This window comes from Phyllobates terribilis, unplaced genomic scaffold, assembly GCF_046119375.1.
Source record: "Phyllobates terribilis strain yellow unplaced genomic scaffold, ASM4611937v1 Scaffold_1__5_contigs__length_1240528914, whole genome shotgun sequence".
In the NCBI taxonomy this organism is placed as follows: domain Eukaryota; kingdom Metazoa; phylum Chordata; class Amphibia; order Anura; family Dendrobatidae; genus Phyllobates; species Phyllobates terribilis.
In genome coordinates this window covers 1188178917-1188201590 of record NW_027362761.1, presented here as the reverse complement: position 1 = coordinate 1188201590, position 22674 = coordinate 1188178917, and the positions used below count along the sequence as shown (strand labels likewise).

Below are 22674 nucleotides of genomic sequence, written 5' to 3'. Positions count from 1 at the left end.
CCATTGTTCCCTCTACCCGTGAAATGTCCCCTGTACCATTGGCCGCAACACAACCCCAAAGCATGACTGATCCACCCCCATGCTTAATAGTTGGCGAGATGTTATTTTCCTGAAATTTGGTGGCCTTTTTTCTCCACACATACCTTTGATCATTGTGGCCAAAGACTTCTATTTTAACCTTTTCGGTCAACAGAACTTGTTTCCAAAATGTATCAGGCTTGTTTAGATGTTCTTTTGCATACTTCTGATGCTGAATTTTTTGGTGAGGCTGCAGGAGTGGTTTTCTTCTGATGACTCTTCCATGAAGGTCATATTTGTGCAGGTGTCTCTGAACAGTAGAACAATGAACCACAAAGCTAGAGTCTGTTAAATCTTTCTGTAGGTCTTTTGAGGTCAAGCGGGGGTTCTGATTTGCCTCTCTAGCAATCGTAGGAACAGCTCTCACTGAACTTTTGCTTGGTCTTCCAGACCTTATCTTGACCTTCACTGTTCCTGTTAACTGCCATTTCTTAATTACATTTCAAACTGAGGAAAGGGCAACTTGAAAACACTTTGCTATTTTCTTATAGCCTTCTCCTGTTTTATGGGCCTCCACCATTTTCATTTTCAGAATGCTAGGCAGCTGCTTAGAAGAACCCATGGCTGCTGTTTTTTTACATAAAGTTAGAGGAGGCTTGGTTTTTATAAAGCTGGGAAATTTTCATCACCTGGCATTTCCTAACGATGATAGTGAACAAGCCATAACCCTAACAGGCTAATTAAGGTCAGAAACCTTGGTCAAAATTTTCAAAGCCAACAAATCTCAAAGGGTGCGCAAACTTTTGCATAGCCCATTTCCCTTATTGTAATTTTTTAAAATGAAAAAAAAAAGACCATCTATATACTTATTTGCCTAAAATACAACTGAAATATGTTATCTTTAACAATATGCCTTTCAGAGATCATTTCATCTTCAACTTGCTTAACTGTTCACAATAACAGTGATTTTGATCAGGGGTGCCCAAACTTTTACATGCCACTGTATTTATAATCTTTTTGTTGTGTACAATGTTATCAATCAGTTGTCGCCGGTAGGATGGGTAGCCATCCAAATCTTTAACAGTGTGCTGTTTCAACTGCTTTGGAAACCCTTTTGTACATTTTCCGTTTCCATGCATGGACTTTTTGGATTTGCTACACCGCATGGGCCATGAACCATATTACACATTACAATCTTATACAATTCAGGATACTTTTCTTGGTTAGGAATTTAAGCCCACATTATGTTGTCAATTTCGTCTTCCGTGCGAAACTTGGAATCCGCGTCTAAAATAATTAGTATATGCGCATGAGGGAGACCTCGTTTCTGAAACTCTATGATGTGTACCATTGCTACGACTGTTCCATAAAGACCCTTTTTGATGTCTTTAAAAAGGCTGCTGAGTTTTAGTCGAAATACACGTGCAACTAATTCCGGCCTGCGTTCAACTTGCTGCCAGGGTTGTAGATTTTCGGTAATTTCCGGCCATTTAGGATTACAGGTCATTGTTAAAAAAAATGTCAGGTCTTCCATACTTTGTTACTATTGCCATTGCATCTTGATAACGCTGTTGCATGTTGCGGGGGCTACCTTGAAACGACGACGGGAGAATTACTGTTTTTCCAATTGGAATTACTTTTTGAATGGATTGTTTTTGCAAATGTTCTTGAAGAACGCAGTAGTCTTCAACTTTAAGTTGTTTTTGGTTCATTCGTATGAAATTGAGCCGATTAGCTTCAGTTTTAATGTATGCGTCGACTAAGTACTGTTGTGTCAGTTTCCCACCGTTTAAAATAGGATTGAAGTAATTTCAGACAGACAGAAGAAAACTGTAATACTGTAGTTGTGTAATTCTTCTTGAAGTTCCTTGCTGGTGTAGGTTTTCATGCCACCCTTGATCACCGCTTGAAAAGAATAGCGGATACAGAAGAGCATCAAGGTAGCGGTGCAAAATGCTAATTCGTTGTGTTTTAGGAACGAAAGGGTTGGTTTGGTCTGGCTTAAGATGGACTAATATATCTCTTTGAAAAGGAGGCTCTCCATCATCATTTTGAAAAACCAACTGCGACCTCACTTACACGTGGTTTGTTGTAACATCGGGGATCTTGTTGACGTTCTTGTTTAATGGCCATGATAATAGAAGACATTTCCGCCCCATTTTGTATAGCTCTCTGTTCCTCCTCAGCTTCGACGTCTTTTAGCATGCGATATGCGGCAGCAAATGGGCTGATTCTTTGTAAATGTATGGCAATTAGGTTCATCAGTTCTGCATTACACTTTTCATTTTCTTTCAGGTTCATCCTTTGTTCTGTAGCCTCATTTGGATCAAAGATGTATAATTGTGCATATTTTGGTGGTTTTCCTAGTTCTGGATGAAGTGTTCCAGTGCAGTGGTAGATCTGGTCATGACTTTTAAAACAATACGGTCCGAATCCAGGGGGCAGTGCAATGTTGGCACCAAATGAAGCAAACGCATGAGAACTGTTGATACTTCTGATATTTTCCATAAAATTTCTACTGTGTTCATGCGTTTCTTTCATCAACTGCTCAAACAGATCTGAGTAGTGATGTCTTGGTAGCATAACTTTTCCTTTTTGGCACCATTGAGTAAACTGATTGTCAGATGGTTTTTCCTCGCTGAAATTCAGAGAGTCGCATTTAGAACAAACTACATTCATATTCCCACAGTAGTGTGGAATAATTATAGTTTCATTGTCTGTTACTTAACGTGCAAGTTGTTGAATGTTCGGCTGGGTTTGCCTTAGTTGGTAGAACATTCATTTTTGATAAATTTGGTGATCGTGTTGTTCTCGGTTTGTCCTGGATTCTGGAGATTCATTCAGCCAACATTGTCTATGGGATTTCGCATCGTGTTCCTGTCTAGCTGCAGTGTGTTGCGGTGTTTCCCGTTCCCGATGTTGTCTGTGAGATTCCGCATCCAGGGCTTGTCTGGCGCCACTGTGTCGTGGTGTCTCCTGCTTCCGAAGTTTTCTGTGAGCTTCCGCATCCTGGGCTTGTCTGCCGGCAGTGTGTTGTGGTGTCTCCTTTTCCCGGCGTTTTTGGTGAGATTCCACATCCTGGGCTTGTCTGCCGGCAGTGTGTTGTGATGTCTCCTGTTCCCGGGGTTTTTGGTGAGATTCCGCATCCTGGGCTTGTCTGGCGGCAGTGTGTTGTGGTGTCTCCTGTTCCTGGCATTTTTGGTGAGATTCCGCATCCTGGGCTTGTCTGGCGGCAGAGTGTTGCGGTGTCTCCTGTTCCCGGCATTTTTGGTGAGATTCCACATCCTGGGCTTGTCTGGCGGCAGTGTGTTGCGGTGTCTCCTGTTCCCAGCATTTTGGGTGAGCTTCCGCATCCTGGGCTTGTCTGGCGGCAGAGTGTTGCGGTGTCTCCTGTTCCCGGCGGTTTTGGCGAGATTCCGCATCCTGGGCTTGTCTGGCGGCAGTGTGTTGCGGTGTCTCCCATTTCCGACGTTGTCTGTGAGATTCCGCATCCTGGGCTTGTCTGGCGGCAGTGTGTTGTTGTGTCTGTTGCTCTCGACGTTGTCGTTTTCTTGCTGCTTCTGCTGCTTTTCTGTCATCCTCCGTGGCGTATTTTCGCTTACGACCCATTGTAAGACAGGAAGCGTAAAGAAGTATCTCTTCAGCGCGCTGTCACTGGCAGAATGTGTTCAGTAAACCTGACAGAATTCCCTCGCACAGTGTGACTGAAGTCCCTCGCACAGTGTGACTGAAGTCCCTCGGACAGTGTGACTGAAGTCCCTCGCACAGTGTGACTGAAGTCCCTCGCACAGTGTGACAGAAGTCCCTCGCATAGTGTGACTGAAGTCCCTCGCATAGTGTTACTGAAGTCCCTCGCACAGTGTGACTGAGAAAACATGCTCAGTACCTTATGGGCAGTTGGTGAGTCACATGACCACATGGGCGGAGTTAGCCCTGCTATCTCCCGAAGGTGGCATACTTATTTGAAATCCTGCGGTAATTGGCCGGAGAGCGTGTTTAAATTTGCTGCGAAGATCGCTGATTGGTCGCGGGCAGCGTCCGCGACCAATCAGCACAGCAGTGTTTAAATGTGTTGTCAAGATCGCTGATTGTCGCGAGCAGCGTCCGCGACCAATCAGCACAGCAGTGTTTAAATGTGGCGCCAAGATCGCTGATTGGTCGCGGCTGCTGTTTAAATTTTGCGGTCAAATCTTTGATTGGTTGCGGGCAGCGTCCGCGACCAATCAGCACAGCAGTGTTTAAATGTGGCGCCAAGATCGCTGATTGGTCGCGGCTGCTGTTTAAATTTTGCGGTCAAATCTTTGATTGGTTGCGGGCAGCGTCCGCGACCAATCAGCACAGCAGTGTTTAAATATGGCGCCAAGATCGCTGATTGGTCGCGGGCGGATGCCGCGACCAATCAGCGAATCGTATTAGTGAGGACTGGGGAGCAGCGCTGCCTGTGCGGCTACTTCCGCTGCGAGAAGCCAGGAGATGAGCGGCTGCTCGCAGCAGAAGTGTCTTGACGGCAGCGCCACTCCCCGGTCCTCCGTTGACACCCTAGCCGCATGGAGGTCAGCGGCGCCGCCGCCGGTCGGGATACTTCTGCTGCTATCGTCCGGGAGATGAGCGCCTCGCGCCGCCTCATCTCCCGGCTGCATCGCCGCTGACCTCCGTCTGGCAGATGAGCCGCTAATGGCCGCCATCTTTTTCTCAAATCCCGCATTGCTGATTGGCCGCTGCCGGACCAATGAGCGAGGCGGGATTTCCTGGACAGACAGACAGAAAGACAGACAGACAGACAGAAAGACAGACAGACGGGATAAGACGATTATATATATACACTGTGTTCCAAATTATTATGCAAAAAGTGTTTAGGAGTGATAAGGTAAGAATTTTTTTGTTTGTCAGTTAAACTTATTGATGTTGATGTGTGTCAGGGCTCTTTATATCACTGTAAGCAATTGCAGACACTTGTGCTAGATAGTTTGGCTGGTGTGTCCAATGAAAGGCAAGACTACTTAACACTAGGACTACTGGACTCGTGACCCCTCCTAGAACTACTGAAAGGAGTCATTTTGACTCCTTGCTTGTTTTCGTTTATTTTTAGAGTTTCATTTGTGGTTATTTATTAATAATTATATTTTTTGTAATGTATTATTATTGTGAGATCCAACAGTAATGCTTTTGATTGTTTTTTTTCTGCTTTTCTTATTTTTCTACAGAAAATAACAATAATTATAATAGACGTTTTTCAAACATTTTTTTTTATTCAAGTGCACACATATAAACAACAACTGAAGAACAAAAAGAAGAAAAAATGTAGGTGGAGGAGCATAAAAATGAAAATATGGCGCAGAATTCACCTTCTAAACATTTGGTGTTTCGCATTTTAGGCATTGCCTTTGATTTATGGCAGTACATTGCCCACACAAAGACTTACCACAAGTCTTACAATTTCCGCCAGATCTATTTTTCTTGCACTTTTCTTTGATCTGGCAAAATTTTGTTTGAACCATCACTTCTGAGCATGTAGAAACTTGGGACGTGGAACCCTTTTCCCTATCTGTGACATAAGGACCACTCAACTCTCTCACAAGCGTTTGCAAAAATGCCTTGCGTGACATTTTTTGGTGGTTAATCTCCTTGAATATTATCCATGCATTTATACCCGCAAAGTCTAAGGCATTTTCAAATGCATGAACAGGCCATCTCCTTGTGCATGTTCGTGTGGTATATTTTCGTGCCATCTGATCCACTACATCTACTCCATATTTTGTTTCATTGTAAAACTTTACCGTTTCTGGAGTTTTTTTAGCGGAATCAGACGCAACAACAACATCTGGATGGACGGAACTCAAAATGACAACATTTTTGTTGGGCTTTCCTTGATATACTGTAAGTGTAAAATTGTCTTCATTTCTAAACACTTTAGTGTTGTACAATTCCTCTTTCATGGATTTTATTTCTTTAGGCACTTCTCGCCTTATCTTGTTCAGTGTTCCCACGATGGTTGTTCCTTTGCTTTTTAACTGTTTAGCTAATTTTACTGAAGTAAAATAATTATCGGTTGTAACATTGCGACCTTTTTTCAAAAACGGGTCCAATAACTTCATTACCACATGGTCAGCTAAACGGTCCTCAGCACTGCGTGTGTCATCTTTGCCTAGATAAGGGAAGCCATTTGCCAGATATTTGCTCCTCTTATCAACAGCTAGCCAATATTTGTGGCCATATTTATCTGGTTTGGAAGGCATGTACTGCGTGAATGGACACCTAGTTTTGCTTGGGAAAAGTTGCTCATCCACCGTTATGTATGGGCCAGGTTTGTAACACGCAATACAATTTTCAATAAACCTGTCCCACACAGTAGAAAATAGAGCAAACTTGTCCGTTTGCAGTCTCTCCGATCGAGTAGATTTCTCATCAAATCTGAGAAACCTCATAATTTCAACAAAGCGGTCCCTAGACATTGTCGCTTTGCAAAACGGTATTCCCCAGTCATTACACCAAATACTGCTAATCGAGTGACGGTTCGTGCCAGATATTCCACGAGCATAGAATATCGCAATGAATGCATCTAGCTCCTCATCAGATAGAGTAAACTGTAAATTATTGTTCCTGCATGCTTCTGCAAGCGTACAGTTCTTTATATGTGTCAATATATATGAATCAAAAAATAAACGCCATGCGCTCAAAGGACTATCGATAATGATATTTCTTCTGGCGTATCCTGTAGGGCCAGGTGCTTCTCGAAGAATATTTTGGCTGTCACGCCTACCAGGCAAGTGTTCTCCAATTTCAACAGGTTTCCATTGAATACCATCCGCTGAAACTAGTATTCCTTCAGATTCGCCTTCTCTGGTGTTTGTTGTTGCATTACCTTCGCCGCCATCGTTATCTGTTGTTCTTTCATTTCTGGGACGTTTTGCTGATTTTTTCTGTCCACGACCAGGAGGATGGTCACGAGGCAACATAACTGCATGAGCCCGATCCCCAGTTGATGTGCTTGGAATATCTGTAAAAAAGTTGATGAATATTTAGAATTTTTGTTTTGTAAGGGTCCGTGCACACTGGCTGGATTAGCGGCGGAATATCCGACCGGATATTCTCACCACAATCCGGCCCGTACCTGCCCGCTCAGGTACAGAGCGGAGTTTCATACCTGAAGCTCCGCTCCGAACCCCGGGCTGGAGCCGCTGTCTGGGACGGAGCCGTGCTCGCGCGTAAGCAAGCGCTGCTCTGTCCCTGACAGCGGCTCCAGCCCGGGGTTCGGAGCGGAGCTTCAGGCATGAGCGGGCAGGTACGGCCTGTATTGCGGCAAGAATATCCAGATGGCTATTCAGCCAGAATTCTGCTAGTGTGCACAGGCCCTAACTCAGTGTGTGGAAGAACAAATAAATACACATAACTACTTACCTTCTGGATTTGTTCCTTCTGAGTCTTCAGATTCACTTGATATGTTCTGAGGAATGAAATCTTCATCACTGTCAGAATCAAATACATGTTCCTGCAATTCGGATTCCGATTCATCCTCCGGTATGGATTGCAAAGTAGCCAGTATATCCTGAGGCTTTATCAAACGTCTTCTCTCCATATTCCTCACAAATTCCATAATTCTATATAGTTCCCTGCTGAAAAATAGAAATGAAATGAAAACTAAAAGAAATAATAACTGTTCTGCCACCTTCAAAAGTAGGTGGGCTGAATCAGTTGACAGACAGCTAAACTATTTCATAACAATTCATACCTGTATGAGTCTTCAGAGCTCGTATGTCTGCGTCTGTTCTCTTTGTCTCTTCAGCTGAACTGAAAGTAAAGTTACTATCCAGAATACTGTCTCCTGCTAGGACCTTAGAAAAACACCACCCTTCATTAGCATAAGATAAGAGCCTAGAGTAAACAAGCTATTTTGTTCAGCATTACACAGTAATACAAGCAGGTAAAACACAAGGAAAATGTGAAAAGTTGACATGTAAATTGAACTACATCTATATGAACATCAGGGTAAATAAGACAGAGTGGAAAAATTATGCACAAAACTTTATAGCAACATTTAGTGACAAAAGGACCTCAAAATATAGTAGGGAGTCAAAATGACTCCCTTCAGTAGTTCTTGGTAAATTTTGAAAAAAAACGCGCAAATTTTTCACCAAAATTATTTATTCTCACAAAATCTTTTTTCACATCATATTTGAGGAAAAGTCACCAAGTTTCAAGCCGGAATTCTGAAAAATGTAGTCACAGAAGAGAAATAAAAAACGACAAAATGACTCCATCAGTAGTTCTAGTGTTAAGAAGGCTGTCCCACATTATTAAGCAGCCTACATTTTCTGCCAAAATGGGAAAGAAAAAGGATGTGTCGGCTGCTGAGAAGCAACAAATTGTGGAGTGTTTAGGTCAAGGCATGACTACAATCAACATTGCCAAGACATTTCATTGTGATCATCGCACAATCAAGAAGTATGTAGCTGATTCACAGTACACACGTGTGAGTGCTGATAAGGGAAAATTGAGGACTCTTTCCTACAGGCAATTATGTCAGGTTAAAAGAGCAGCGGCAAAAAAGCCTTTTCATAGCAGCAGACAAGTTTTTGAAGCTGCTGATGTCTCCAACTTCCCCCGAACAACAAGATGCAGGGTCCTTCAGAGGTTTGCAGCTATGCGTAAGCCATCCTGTTGACCTCCTCTATCCACTGCACACAAGCAGAAACGGCTCCAGTGGGCCAAACAATACATGAAGACTGACTTCTAAACTGTTTTGTTCACCGATGAGTGCCATGCAACACTCAATGGTCCAGATGGATGGAGTGGAGGATGGCTGGTTGATGGACACCCCATGCAAACACGGCTACGGCACCAACAAGGAGGAGGTGGAGTAATGTTTTGGGCTGGAATCATGGGGAGAGAGATTGTCGGCCCCTTTATCCTGAAGGGATAAAGATGAACTCCATAATGTATGTTGAGTTTCTCAAACAGCACTTCCTGCCATGGTTCAAGAAGAAGAACCGTGCATTCCACAGCAAGATCATTTTCATGCATGATAATGCACCATCTCATGCTGCACATAACACATCTGCATCTCTGGCTGCTATGGGCATAAAAGGGGACAAACTTACGGTGTGGCCCCAATGCTCCCCTGACCTCAACCCCATTCAGAACCTCTGGAGCATCATCAAAAGGAGTGTCTATGATGGCGGGAGGCAGTTTACATCTAAGCAACAGCTTTGGGAGGGTATTCTGTCCTCATGCAAAACAATTGAAGCAGAGACCATCCAAAACCTGACAAATTCAATGGACGAGAGAGTTCAGAAGCTCCTTTCGAACAAGGGGTCCTATGTGCAAATGTAACATCACCTAGAATAAAGTTTTGAGTTGAAAACTGTTTGATTTCAGTTGCTAATAACCTGCTAATGCTTATAATTTCAAAAATGACCATTTTTTTGTTCTTTATTAAAATGAAAAGGTTGAAAACTCTGCTGTGCATAATAATTTGGACCATGCATTTTGAGTGCAGTTTGAGTATTTTATTTTTTTAAAAATATACTGTTATCATAGGCAGTTTGTACAAAAACCTTTCAATTGTACTCTAATAGTTATTTGACTGGAAAATTACAATGACTGCAATTCATATAGGTAATTTGGGAAAATCTGAGAAAATATTATTTGCATAATAATTTGGAACACAGTGTAGATTGGTATAATATTATTTTTTCATTCTTTATTATGTGGTTTAAAATGTTTTTACAATTATTACAACTTTTTTTTACTTTTTTACTGTACCAGTATGATACATCAACTTTCCTTGCTCTGATCGCTGATCTACTACTCTGCAATGCTTTTGCATTGCAGGGTATGAGATCATGTTTTGAGACACAGGTCAGCTTCTGCTCTCAGCAGGAACTTACAGGCCAACATACCTGGGTGACCCCGCGCCCAACTTTCGGCCTGGGGTCACCTAGGAGTCCACCGGCACAATGCAATCACAATCGCGATGCGCCGATCAAAGCAGAGCAGGAGCTCCCTCCTGCTATGCCGATTCATGTCACTGTCACTATTGACAGCAGCATCAGAGGGGTTATATGCTGGCGATCAGAGCTAGCACTGATCGTGGACATTGCTCTAGGGAGATAGCTGTCATATAGCACTGACACCCGCTAGTGCTGGGAGTGAGCCCGCGTAATTCTCATGCCGTATATGTATGGTGGATGTCATGAAGGGGTTAATCTGCATTAAAATTCCACATGCATGTCAGGGAAAAGTGGCTACATCTGTTCTTTGACTTCCTCTTGATGTTCGAATTGTCCGAAGGCGGGGACAGTGATGCCTGCAGTGATTGGGCTCCGGACTCACGTGTCATGACAACCGCTCGAAAGCCTCGGGAACGCGAATGCCAAAACTGCTGGAATGGTTCCGGCTGGGGAAGTGAGTATAAGGTTTTCTATTTTATCAGTGCCAATCATTCACATTGAGAAGGGGTTGTCCTGCTGCTCCTGTGAGTTTCTCTTTCCTCTGTTCTATGTAGAAACAGGAAATATCTTCCCCTCTTCAGCCCCTGATCCAGCTGTTCCTCTCCTCCCTCCTGCCAGAGTGACTCATGACTTGTGCAGAGAAAATTGACTTCCTGTTTAATCATAGTGCTTACAAGGATTTGATTCAGCTTGTCAGTTTTTAATCACGTGATGTCATAGACCTAATGGAAAACAGAATAAATAACTGGGTAGAAAGGCAAAATGATCAATTGTAAGAACACAATGCTATAAAATATCTTGACTGCAATATATTAAGAGGATAAAAAATGTTAATAGGAGAGCTTCTTTAAATTCAGGATATCGACAGTGCATGGAGTGTGCGTTACTTTGTCTGACTTTGCATACTTTGCAATCTGCAGTGGCCAGATATTACAGCATAGTGGATGGGATTTATACAAATCCCATGCCCACTATGCGTCTCCGTGCACCTGTGGCTCACCCGCGGACACAGACATTCGGCGCATCTTTACAGACTGCAGCACATCAATGTCTCTTGCAGAGACGCTAGTATCCGCAAGAGAAATTCTATCAGTGCAATGTATAGGATGAGGTGAATCCACATGGTTCAATGAACATATGCGGATTCACCTGCGTGCAGCACTTTGGACGCAGCATAAAGTATGCTGTATTCAAAGCGCTGCCAATTGTGCCCGTGTGCACATACCCTAAGGCATCCAGAATGTTTTGGGCATTATCAATCACAACAACTCCAAGTTGCAGTTCAAGTCTGTGTTACACGCACGCCGCTAGGTTCAGATGGGGCGAGACAGGTTACATGAATTCTTTGGAATCATGGGGGAACCGTTACTCAGGACGAACATAGACCAAGTGCTGCAGCTTCTCTCAGGCACACAGGGGTACTGACCCTCAGGCACAGACACATAGGTTGTTTCACTTGCTGACCAGACACACTTGACAAGAGTCCTCATAAAGGGTAGAACAGTAGTATTTAATAAGAAGCCGCACACCCAGTGTAAGTTAAGTCTTATGAGCAACAGGCTCCAGTGACAAACAGTACAGTTTACTTAGCAGCACAGCAGTTCACAGCCTTCACAATAGTACAGGACAGCACAGTTCTAATGCAAAGGCAAATTAATGAACACAGCATACTTTACAGCACAGTGAGATGGAGGAGGGTGGAGGGTTTGCTGAGGGAAATTATCCCTGTGACACCATTTATTCCAGTCCTTATCTTTCTGCCTGACAATACTCTGCACTGCTAGTTCAGGAACTCTACCTGATTTGTGCTTAAGCTTCACTCCTGACTTCAATCCTTATAACTTGCAGGGGGCTTCTGTGAGATGCAGAACACACACCACCTTTCTCTTCGGTTCCAGCCAGACAGTAAAAAACTTCCCACAATCCCCCTGGGGCTCTGATAAAACACTCCCCTTCTCCTGTGACTGTGTAAACCCCTCTAGTTGCTGGATGCTTCTGGAGCACAACACTTCCTGTCTCCTGTGCTTGTGTTACTTCTAATAGTTGCTGAATGCTTTAAATGAAACAGCACTACTTCTGCATGTCACATCTGCCAGCGAGCAAGTTGCTGCTTTGTGCACAGCAGCAACTTGTCCACCATTTGACTTTTCTTCCTCAGGCTTTTAGCGAGAATCAGTCAGTAGGTTTTTGCTATTTTATCTGAAGACAGCATGAGGTAGAGGTTAAAACATAAATTTCAGGGATGCCTGTCTTGTCAAGGCCCCAGGTTTTGTTTGCTTACAATGATTGTTTTAGCACCAGTAGCTTATCATTGCTGTGACAAGCTGGTTGTGTGAGCCTTAGTCCAACACGCCTTCTCCTGTGATGGGCAGCTCACTGTCTATGGAAATTGTATATACAGAGCCATGGTTGGGCAGGGTTAGCTTTTCAGCTCTACTTCATTGCTAAATTTAAAGACTCTGGTTGTATGAGAACGGCTTCACCCAGCAATCTAAGTGATACATCATTGGATTCAGCTTCTCTTTGCCTTCATCAGGATGCTCTCAGATGAGGTAGCAATAATCTGCTGACAGATTCTATTTAAGCTGTAAAACTGTTAGGCAGCTCTTTGCTTTGCATGAACGAAAAGAAAACATTGGTGTATGGAATCAACAATGTGCCCTGTGGCCGTTGCAGGGGCATATCTAGAGGCAGGCACATGGGGCATTTCCCCCCCCGGACATAGCTAGTAGGAGGGCACCATCTGACTAGAGATGAGCAGTGTTCGACTCAAACTGTTCGTCAATCTCAAATTCGAGCTGTTTTGGGCAGTGTTCGAGCCGTTCGACGAACCCGAATGATTTGCAAAAAATCCGGCTGTTAGAAGTTATGTTCGATAACTGTTTGTGCACCAAAATCGTAACTGGATTTTTTCCCAGTAATGCTGATAATCAATGTTAATACACATTTTCAGCGTACAGCGGGCGGGGAGGGGAGGCAGGGGATGGATCTCTGCAGAAATAATGCAGATCTCCATTTTTTTTTTCTTTCCTGCATTTACAGTGGGGCGGTGCAGTCAGTCAGCCTATCAGCAGCGCACACGCGCAACAAAGTGCTTTTTTTTTTTCACACAAGCAAGGGCATGTGTCATTGGCTGTGTATGTTACATGTCCTTGCCCTATAAGACCCAGCCATTTTCCCCGTCACCACCATTTTCTCACTGCTGCAGCTGAGTGTTAGACGGCACCGCTGCTGCTGTCAGCGCTATATTGTGTAACTGTGAATTGCAAGCGAATTTTCTCTTAAATAGACAGAAAAATTTAGGGAGTAGGGACTAGCTTGTAATTGCAGCCCTTTTGAGGGCTAGGTTACAGCAGTTCCTAGCACTTTTTGCCAGGCAGGTCTGTGCCAGTGCTGTGCAAGTGTTTTTCACAGCATTTGGCTAAATCTAGCTAAGCCAATACTTTTGGGCCTCTAGCAGTGTGTGTTAGTCAGTGGAGTAGCCTATCTGTGTTGCAAGCTACACCACCTGTGTATCTAATACCATTTTTTTACTGCACCCAGCCATGTAAAACCTTTTGGGCATTGTAGCAGTGTCTATTACTCATTGTAGTAGCCCAACTGTACCAAGCTACACCACCTTTGAATTTAATAACAATTTTTTACTGCATCTAGCCCGGTAAATAATTTTGGGCCTGTAGCAGTGTCTTTTACTCATTGTAGTAGCCCATCTGTACCAAGCTACACCACCTTTGAATTTAATAAAAAATTTTAACTGCATCTAGTCCAGTAAATAATCTTGGGCCTGTAGCAGTGTCTGTTACTCATTGTAGTAGCCCATCTGTACCAAGCTATACCACCTTTGAATTTAATAGCAATTTTTTACTGTATCTAGCCAAGTAAATAATTTTGGGCCTGTAGCAGTGTCTGTTACTCATTGTAGTAGCCCAACTGTACCAAGCTACACCACCTTTGAATTTAATAACAATTTTTTACTGCATCTAGCTCAGTAAATAATCTTGGGCCTGTAGCAGTGTCTGTTACTCATTGTAGTAGCCCATCTGTACCAAGCTATACCATCTTTGAATTTAATAGCAAATTTTTACTGTATCTAGCCAAGTAAATAATTTTGGGCCTGTAGCAGTGTCTGTTACTCATTGTAGTAGCCCAACTGTACCAAGCTACACCACCTTTGAATTTAATAACAATTTTTTACTGCATCTAGCCCAGTAAATACTTTTTGGCCTGTGGCAGTGTCTGATACTCATTGTAGTAGCCCATCTGTACCAAGCTCCACCACCTTTGAATTTAATAACATTTTTTTTACTCCATCTAGCCCAGTAAATAATTTTGGGCCTGTAGCAGTGTCTGTTACTCATTGTAGTAGCCCATCTGTACTAAGCTAAACCACCTTTGAATTTAATAACAATTTTTTACTGCATCTAGCCCAGTAAACAATTTTGGGCCTGTAGCAGTGTCTGTTACTCATTGTAGTAGCCCATCTGTACCAAGCTACTCCACCTTTGAATTTAATAACAATTTTTTACTGCATCTAGCCAAGTAAATAATTTTGGGCCTGTAGCAGTGTCTGTTACTCATTGTAGTAGCCCATCTGTACCAAGCTACACCAACTTTGAATTTAATAATAATTTTTTACTGCATCAAGCCAAGTAAAACCTTTTGGGCCTGTAGCAGCGTCTGTTACTCATTGGAGTAGCCCATCTGTACGGATATGCAGCTGTACTAAATAAAAAAAAAAAAAAACCTGAAGGTGTGAACTGGAACATAAATTGATGTGCATGCAAAATGTAACTGCATGTTCACACAAGGCCATTAGACAAAGAGAAACCAAAGACAAGAAAAATACCCAAATGATTAAAAGTAAATGTAAAAATCGCACAGTGCAAAAATAATAATAAATAATAAAGGGTATTTAGTTAACATAATTTTGATCAAAATAATGTAAAAGCTGTCCCGCCACGTCACGGCATCCCTTGTGGGACAGTCCTAACTCTAATATTAAAAACCTTACCATTTGTCAAGTGACATACATATGGACAAGGACAGAGAGACTGGATCCCTAGTGCAAGCATAAAACCGAGGCAGGATCAGCGTCCCAGCCCAGACAAAGGGCGGCCACACCCTTTTATGTGCACTCAAGCATACTAACTGCAAAGAAAAAACCTGAAGGTGTGAACTGGAACATAAATTGATGTGCATGCCAAATGTAACTGCATGTTCACACAAGGCCATTAGACAAAGAGAAACCAAAGACAAGAAAAATACCCAAATGATTAAAAGTAAATGTAAAAATCGCACAGTGCAAAAATAATAATAAATAATAAAGGGTATTTAGTTAACATAATTTTGATCAAAATAATGTAAAAGCTGTCCCGCCACGTCATGGCATCCCTTGTGGGACAGTCCTGACTCTAATATTAAAAACCTTACCATTTGTCAAGTGACATACATATGGACAAGGACAGAGAGACTGGATCCCTAGTGCAAGCATAAAACCGAGGCAGGATCAGCGTCCCAGCCCAGACAAAGGGCGGCCACACCCTTTTATATGCACTCAAGCATACTAACTGCAAAGAAAAAACCTGAAGGTGTGAACTGGAACATAAATTGATGTGCATGCAAAATGTAACTGCATGTTCACACAAGGCCATTAGACAAAGAGAAACCAAAGACAAGAAAAATACCCAAATGATTAAAAGTAAATGTAAAAATCGCACAGTGCAAAAATAATAATAAATAATAAAGGGTATTTAGTTAACATAATTTTGATCAAAATAATGTAAAAGCTGTCCCGCCACGTCACGGCATCCCTTGTGGGACAGTCCTAACTCTAATATTAAAAACCTTACCATTTGTCAAGTGACATATATATGGACAAGGACAGAGAGACTGGATCCCTAGTGCAAGCATAAAACCGAGGCAGGATCAGCGTCCCAGCCCAGACAAAGGGCGGCCACACCCTTTTATATGCACTCAAGCATACTAACTGCAAAGAAAAAACCTGAAGGTGTGAACTGGAACATAAATTGATGTGCATGCCAAATGTAACTGCATGTTCACACAAGGCCATTAGACAAAGAGAAACCAAAGACAAGAAAAATACCCAAATGATTAAAAGTAAATGTAAAAATCGCACAGTGCAAAAATAATAATAAATAATAAAGGGTATTTAGTTAACATAATTTTGATCAAAATAATGTAAAAGCTGTCCCGCCACGTCACGGCATCCCTTGTGGGACAGTCCTAACTCTAATATTAAAAACCTTACCATTTGTCAAGTGACATACATATGGACAAGGACAGAGAGACTGGATCCCTAGTGCAAGCATAAAACCGAGGCAGGATCAGCGTCCCAGCCCAGACAAAGGGCGGCCACACCCTTTTATATGCACTCAAGCATACTAACTGCAAAGAAAAAACCTGAAGGTGTGAACTGGAACATAAATTGATGTGCATGCAAAATGTAACTGCATGTTCACACAAGGCCATTAGACAAAGAGAAACCAAAGACAAGAAAAATACCCAAATGATTAAAAGTAAATGTAAAAATCGCACAGTGCAAAAATAATAATAAATAATAAAGGGTATTTAGTTAACATAATTTTGATCAAAATAATGTAAAAGCTGTCCCGCCACGTCACGGCATCCCTTGTGGGACAGTCCTAACTATAATATTAAATACTATGGTGCACAAGCTTTTGGCCTCCGTATTGGGCAGAACAAGTGCTGACAAAAAAACAGACACTCCTGGAACTCTTCCCAATAGTGGTAGCAATAGAAATATGGGGAACGCGCCTGGCTAACAAAAATATACGCTTCATAACAAAAAACACCAGGCTAGTGCGCTGCATTAATAAGATAGCATCATTGTCTCTCCCAGTGCTAGGCCTGCTATGCCGGCTAGCATTCCTATGCCTAAAACACAATGTATGGGTCCGCGCCAGCCACGATGCTGAGGGGTCTAATGCTGCAGCTAATGCTTTATCACAATTCAATTGGCAGATTTTCACAGAGCTCATCCCCAATGCCCACCCATCGGGCAACAGTTGCCCACCCTCCCTATGGGATCTAGTGGCGAAAAGTTGATGCCATTAATCAGAGCGTCAGTTGCCCCGTCGACGTGGCAAGCATACGGTAAGGCATGGGAAGAGTGGACATGACTAATAGCAGGCAGATGGGTTGACCCATGTGAACAAGCCAGATTTCAAGTCACCATAGAATTTCTCCACCAGCTAATGATGAGGGGCATATCAGGGGCAATTTACAAAAATCGATAAATAATGTGGGTAGCCTTGAAACCTTTTTACAATAAATACCCATTAAAAAATAACCTTTAATATTAATGTTTAAAACTATTAAGAGTCTCACAACAAATACTAAGTAACAAGAAAAAGACCTAAAATATAGGCATGTGATCCGAACCTGTTTATATAAATCACCCCAATTTTAATATTCACTCTGTGAGGGTGTCTTAAAAATCCATTAGTACAACCCAGGAACACGTAATAACAGAAGATTGGACGTATCCAGACAGGATCGCCATTGCACAATACATAAAGGGAATAGTACACTTTTATCCACAGAGCATAGAAAACAACATTCTATAATAACAATGGGGCACCATAGATCCCCTAATTAAGTTGATACATCCACTTTACTAAGAGGAATTAATAATCCTAATTGGTATTTTAAAGGATATATCTCCAGGACACAGCATATAAGGCCTCACAGGCCTCCCCAATTTGTAGGCCTGACAGTATAAAGGGCATTGCAGATTTCCTTAAAGCAGCATTTTATCAGGGATAACTAACCCCCTGCAGTAATATTCCCCACAGGAATACCTATGTAGTCTTCACAATGAGCCAAGCCTTATTAAAAAATAAGACATATATAGACCTCCCCGGTATTTAAATCACTATTCATTAGTTCATGACATAATTTAAATCCAAAAACAATAGATGAGGAAACAACTTATCTTGATGACGTGGATCTCTGTTTCCCCATCAGGTAAAGGCTTCCAAGGCATATCAGGGGCGTCAGCGCAGCGGTGTCTGACCGGAGTAGCATTTCACTTCCAACTACTGAATTGGGGAGATGTGACAAAGAGATTCATCATCAGACAATACATAAAAGGGTGGAAAAGGGGTCAGCCAAGTCAGGAGTGTAGACGTCCCGTCCCGTGTCACTAAAACTGATTTCTCACATCATATCCCTAACACCATTAACATGATACTCACAATTCGAAGCAACACTACTGTCTACTGTATTTGCGATCGCCTTCTTCGGGGCGCTATGCATAAGCGAATTAGTCCCTCAATCCAAAATTACCACCAGTGGAGGCTTATTACACCTGGACGTAGTCATAGCCAATAATGCAATAGGTCTACGCATACGCCAATCGAAAATGGTTCCAGCGGGCAGGGGCACTTGGGTACTTCTACAACCCACAAACGGTACACTGAGTCGGGTAACAATAGTAAAAACATATATAACCATCAGATGACAAAGTAATTTCTTAATATCACACACTGATGGAAAGCAATTATCAAGATACCAGTTCCAAGCTATATTTAATAAATGCCTAACATCGGCAGGGAACCACCCCAAAGGTTATGGGACACACTCATTCCACAAAGGCGCGGCCACGGAAGCAGCAAGAGCAGGACTGTCAGAAAAGGAAGTTCAGAGGATAGGGAGATGGCGATCCACGTGTTTGGCGAGATACATAAGACCGGACTTGTTATCCTAACATGGTTTGCTTCTTTTACAGGTGACGCTAAGCCAACAGTGTGGGTGATAGGCCACTCGTATATATATTGGGCAGAAAAAAGGGCAAAAGTCCGCCCAGGTGGGAGGAAATTAGAGTTTCATAACACATATTTCAACTGGAGAGGTATTAGAGGCCTGCAATGGCCACAGGTACTAATGGAGGTAATCAAGGTAGGGAGAGAGGCAAGAGGTCCGGTCATCTTAGTTATACAGGCCGTGGGAAACGACCTAGGTCATCACAAGAGTGCATAACTAATGGCAATAATGAAACTAGACACTGAGCGCTTCAGAGAATTTTTCACAAAACTAACTATAGTATGGTCAGAGATTGTGCCGATAGCGGTATGGCAAGGTGCGCGAGACATCATGGCCATCGAACGGACAAGGCGGGTAATAAATAGTGTTGAGCCACCCCCGTAGTGTTCGAGTTCGGTTCGGTTCGTCGAACCGTCGAGCTGCTCAGAAGACATAACTAACACATGGAAAAGTGACAAGTACATATAGTCATGCGAAAAGAAAAGAGGTGGAGGAGTAAAAGGAGGGGGAGACACAGATATAGGCATGTCATGCCCTTCTAAAATCCAAAAAGCGAGAAGCCAACACGGCCAGTCCGTTCCTGCCCGTGCCACCTCCGTGTCGCCGGGTTTGTGCCAGAGTCGCGGTGGACCCTGACGGCAAGCCCCCCTCTCCCAATACTGGTGCCTGTCCGCTGGTGGGTCGAGCGAGCCCCCTGTGGTGGAGGCAGGTCTAAGCTTTTTAATTTAAATTGTCTCTCTAATTTGAATGAATACACTTTAAATCCTTTTACAAGGATCTATTGGAGGGCAAGTCTCATGCCAGCAGCCGCGTAATTCCAGCTCCAGTAGCGTCCACTAAAGCTGCTGCAGTTAAAAAGCTTTTATAAGGATCGAGCTCGGCGGTCCACCGCATGGCGTATTACCGCCAGTCCCAGCCCCTATGCCTTGGGGTGCCTCCTGATGCTCTTCACTGAGTATTCCGGGGTCCCGAAGCATTTTCTTTGAAAAAATTAAGTGTCCAAACTACAGGTGGTGTAGCTTGCTTAACAGCAGGGATAGTCCGCTGACTAGCAGACACTGCTACTAGGCACAAAGTATTTCCTGGGCTAGATGCAATTAAAAATTTGTAATTAGATACTCCCATTGGATGCTGAGAAAGCATTCCATAGAGACTCCTGGCACGCCATATATTATTCTCTTAAAAAGCTTGGGGTAGGGGTCTAGGGGACCCTTTTATAGCCAAAATCACGGCCCTTTATCGCAATACGTCACCTAGGCTGAAGATAAATGGAACTGTAGCACCCCGAGGGCTTGGTTGCTACAGAGGTATTGCACCTCACCCAGAGGTGTGATATCTCACTCTCAGGTAAGGATCGATTGTGGATCAGGACCCCGACACCTGCATGCATTACATCACATTGGCGTGGGGCAGGGCAACCAATATGCCTCTGAGATGGGCACGACAGTCCCTGTCCCTGGCTTGGAGTGGGGGGAGGGAACACTGAGGAAGGGGAACCCTGTAGTGCAGGAGCAGGGAGGAAGCAGTTCCTGGGTGCATTGAGAAGGAAGTATAAAAGGTGGGCTCCATCTTAGTTCAGTGCAGAGAAGTCTGAGCAGAAGTGACATTGAGCAGGGGCTCTGCATGAGCTCTGCTCTGGAGGCAGGCCTAGTAACAGAGGCCCAGGCCTGGAAGAGGGAGAAGGAAGGAAGAGGAGTGGAGAAGGCTCCAGGAACGAGGAACGAAGGCATCCCAGGGGTGCAGACGGGCGAGTCGCCACCGCACGCCTGAATCCACCTGCGTGGAGGGGTCAGGCCAAAGGGGGAGACCGGTCCCCGAAACTAGTGGAGGCGGGAAACGACCCTCAGATAGAAACCGGAGGCTGTGACATTTTATGTGGCGCAGCCCCTCGCTACACCCGCTAGGAAGGCACCACATAGGGTCAGGAAAACTGGCGCCAAGTTTACCAAGAGGAGGCCCGAGGCAGCCGGACAGAAGCGTTGGTAAGAAAGGCCAGACAAAGGACACACAAAGGGGGTCCTGTGAAGCGCTCCAAAGTTATCTGGGAGTTGTCTGAGCCCCTCACCTGGTAAGCACAGTACGACGTGGGCAGCTGTTACCTGCAGAAGTGGTCTGGATAATAAGAACTGTGAGTAAAGGCCCTGGACTGCATCACTGACTCCGTGTCGTTACTGCTGCTGCCCTGCACCATCACCCCCATCCTCTGCATAAACTGCCCTGAGGCTATACTCCTCCCGTGGGGAGTTATGCTACGCTCTGCTGCACCCACAACACCAGCCTCAGCGGTCTGCCCTGCAGCGGCGGTTCACTCTGGCCGCATTCCACGGGTGGCGTAGTCGGAAATTTCAACATCAAAACCACATAAATAGTTCCGCCACTAGTTTGACCGCCCTGAGCCACGGAACCGGGTCGCCGCCACGGAGACTACAACCACCAGCATCCACCAAAAAGGGTCCAGCTCCGGGTGTCCCAAGGCCCAGGGGGCGCGTCAGAACATTTTCATCACCTTTCATAATCACCAATGGGACAAGGCAGGGATGTCCTCTGTCCCCTCTCTTATACATCCTAGAGACGGAGCATCTGCTCTCATCAATTCGCCATAACCCCAATATTAGGTGGATTGAGGTGGGAGGCACCGAGTACAAGTGCTCTCCATTTGCTGATGATATCCTAGTATATATCACTCAATCACATATATCCATCCCTGCTGTTATGGCTGAAATAGATCACTTTGTTACATGGTCAAATTTTAAAATCAATGCAGCGAAGTCTGAGGCCCTCGATGTCTCCCTCCCCAAATCCATACAGGATTCCATCCAGTCCAACTTTCCCTTTGCCTGGCCCTCACAGGGTATCAAATACTTAGGAATTCCTATTCATAGAGACGTCTCCCGTCTATGTTATCTTAATTTTGGGCCCTTTATTGAACAACTCCATACAGACCACGGTTGGCAAGTTAGAACGGTAAGATTCACTACGTGAACCATTGGTGTTTTGTGGGAAAGCACAAGTACACTGTGTTCAAAATTATTATGCAAAAAGTGTTTAGGAGTGATAAGGGAAGAATTTGTTTGTTTGTCAGTTAAACTCATTGATGGTGATATGTGTCAGGGCTCTTTATATCACTGTAAGCAATTGCAGACACCTGTGCTAATTAGTTTGGCAGGTGTGTCGAATGAAAGGCAAGACTACTTAAGAAGGCTGTCCCACATTATTAAGCAGCCTACATTTTCTGCCAAAATGGGAAAGAAAAAGGATGTGTCGGCTGCTGAGAAGCAACAAATTGTGGAGTGTTTAGGTCAAGGCATGACTACAATCAACATTGTGCGATGATCAGGATGAAGTGTCTTGGCAATCAGGAAGTATGTAGCTGATTCACAGTACACACGTGTGCGTGCTGATAAGGGCAAATTGAGGACTCTTTCCTACAGGCAATTACATCAGGTTAAAAGAGCAGCGGCAAAAAAGCCTTGTCATAGCAGCAGACAAGTTTTTGAAGCTGCTGGTGCCTCCAACGTCCCCCGAACAACAAGATGCAGGGTCCTTCAGAGGTTTGCAGCTGTGCGTACGCCATCCTGTCGACCTCCGCTATCCACTTCACACAAGCAGAAACGGCTCCAGTGGGCCAAACATTACATGAAGACTGATTTCAAAACTGTTTTGTTCACGGATGAGTGCCGTGCAACGCTCGATGGTCAAGATGGATGGAGTGGAGGATGGCTGGTTGATGGACACCCCACGCAAACACGGCTACAGCGCCAACAAGGAGGAGGTGGAGTAATGTTTTGGGCTGGAATCATTGGGAGAGAGATTGTCGGCCCCTTTAGGATCCCTGAAGGGGTAAAGATGAACTCCATAATGTATGTGGAGTTTCTCAAACAGCACTTCCTGCCATGGTTCA

At 43.8% G+C, this 22674-nt stretch overlaps 1 long non-coding RNA gene across 1 annotated transcript; it reads right to left on the bottom strand.

The window, feature by feature from the left end:
- Positions 1–6687: 6687 nt before the first annotated feature.
- LOC141173208 (uncharacterized) lies at positions 6688–8186 on the bottom strand. The gene is made up of 3 exons (XR_012252611.1): positions 7748–8186; positions 7417–7631; positions 6688–7015 (listed from the first exon to the last, which is right to left on the bottom strand). It is a non-coding gene; the product is annotated as an uncharacterized lncRNA (long non-coding RNA).
- Between the last annotated feature and the right edge of the window lie 14488 nt (positions 8187–22674).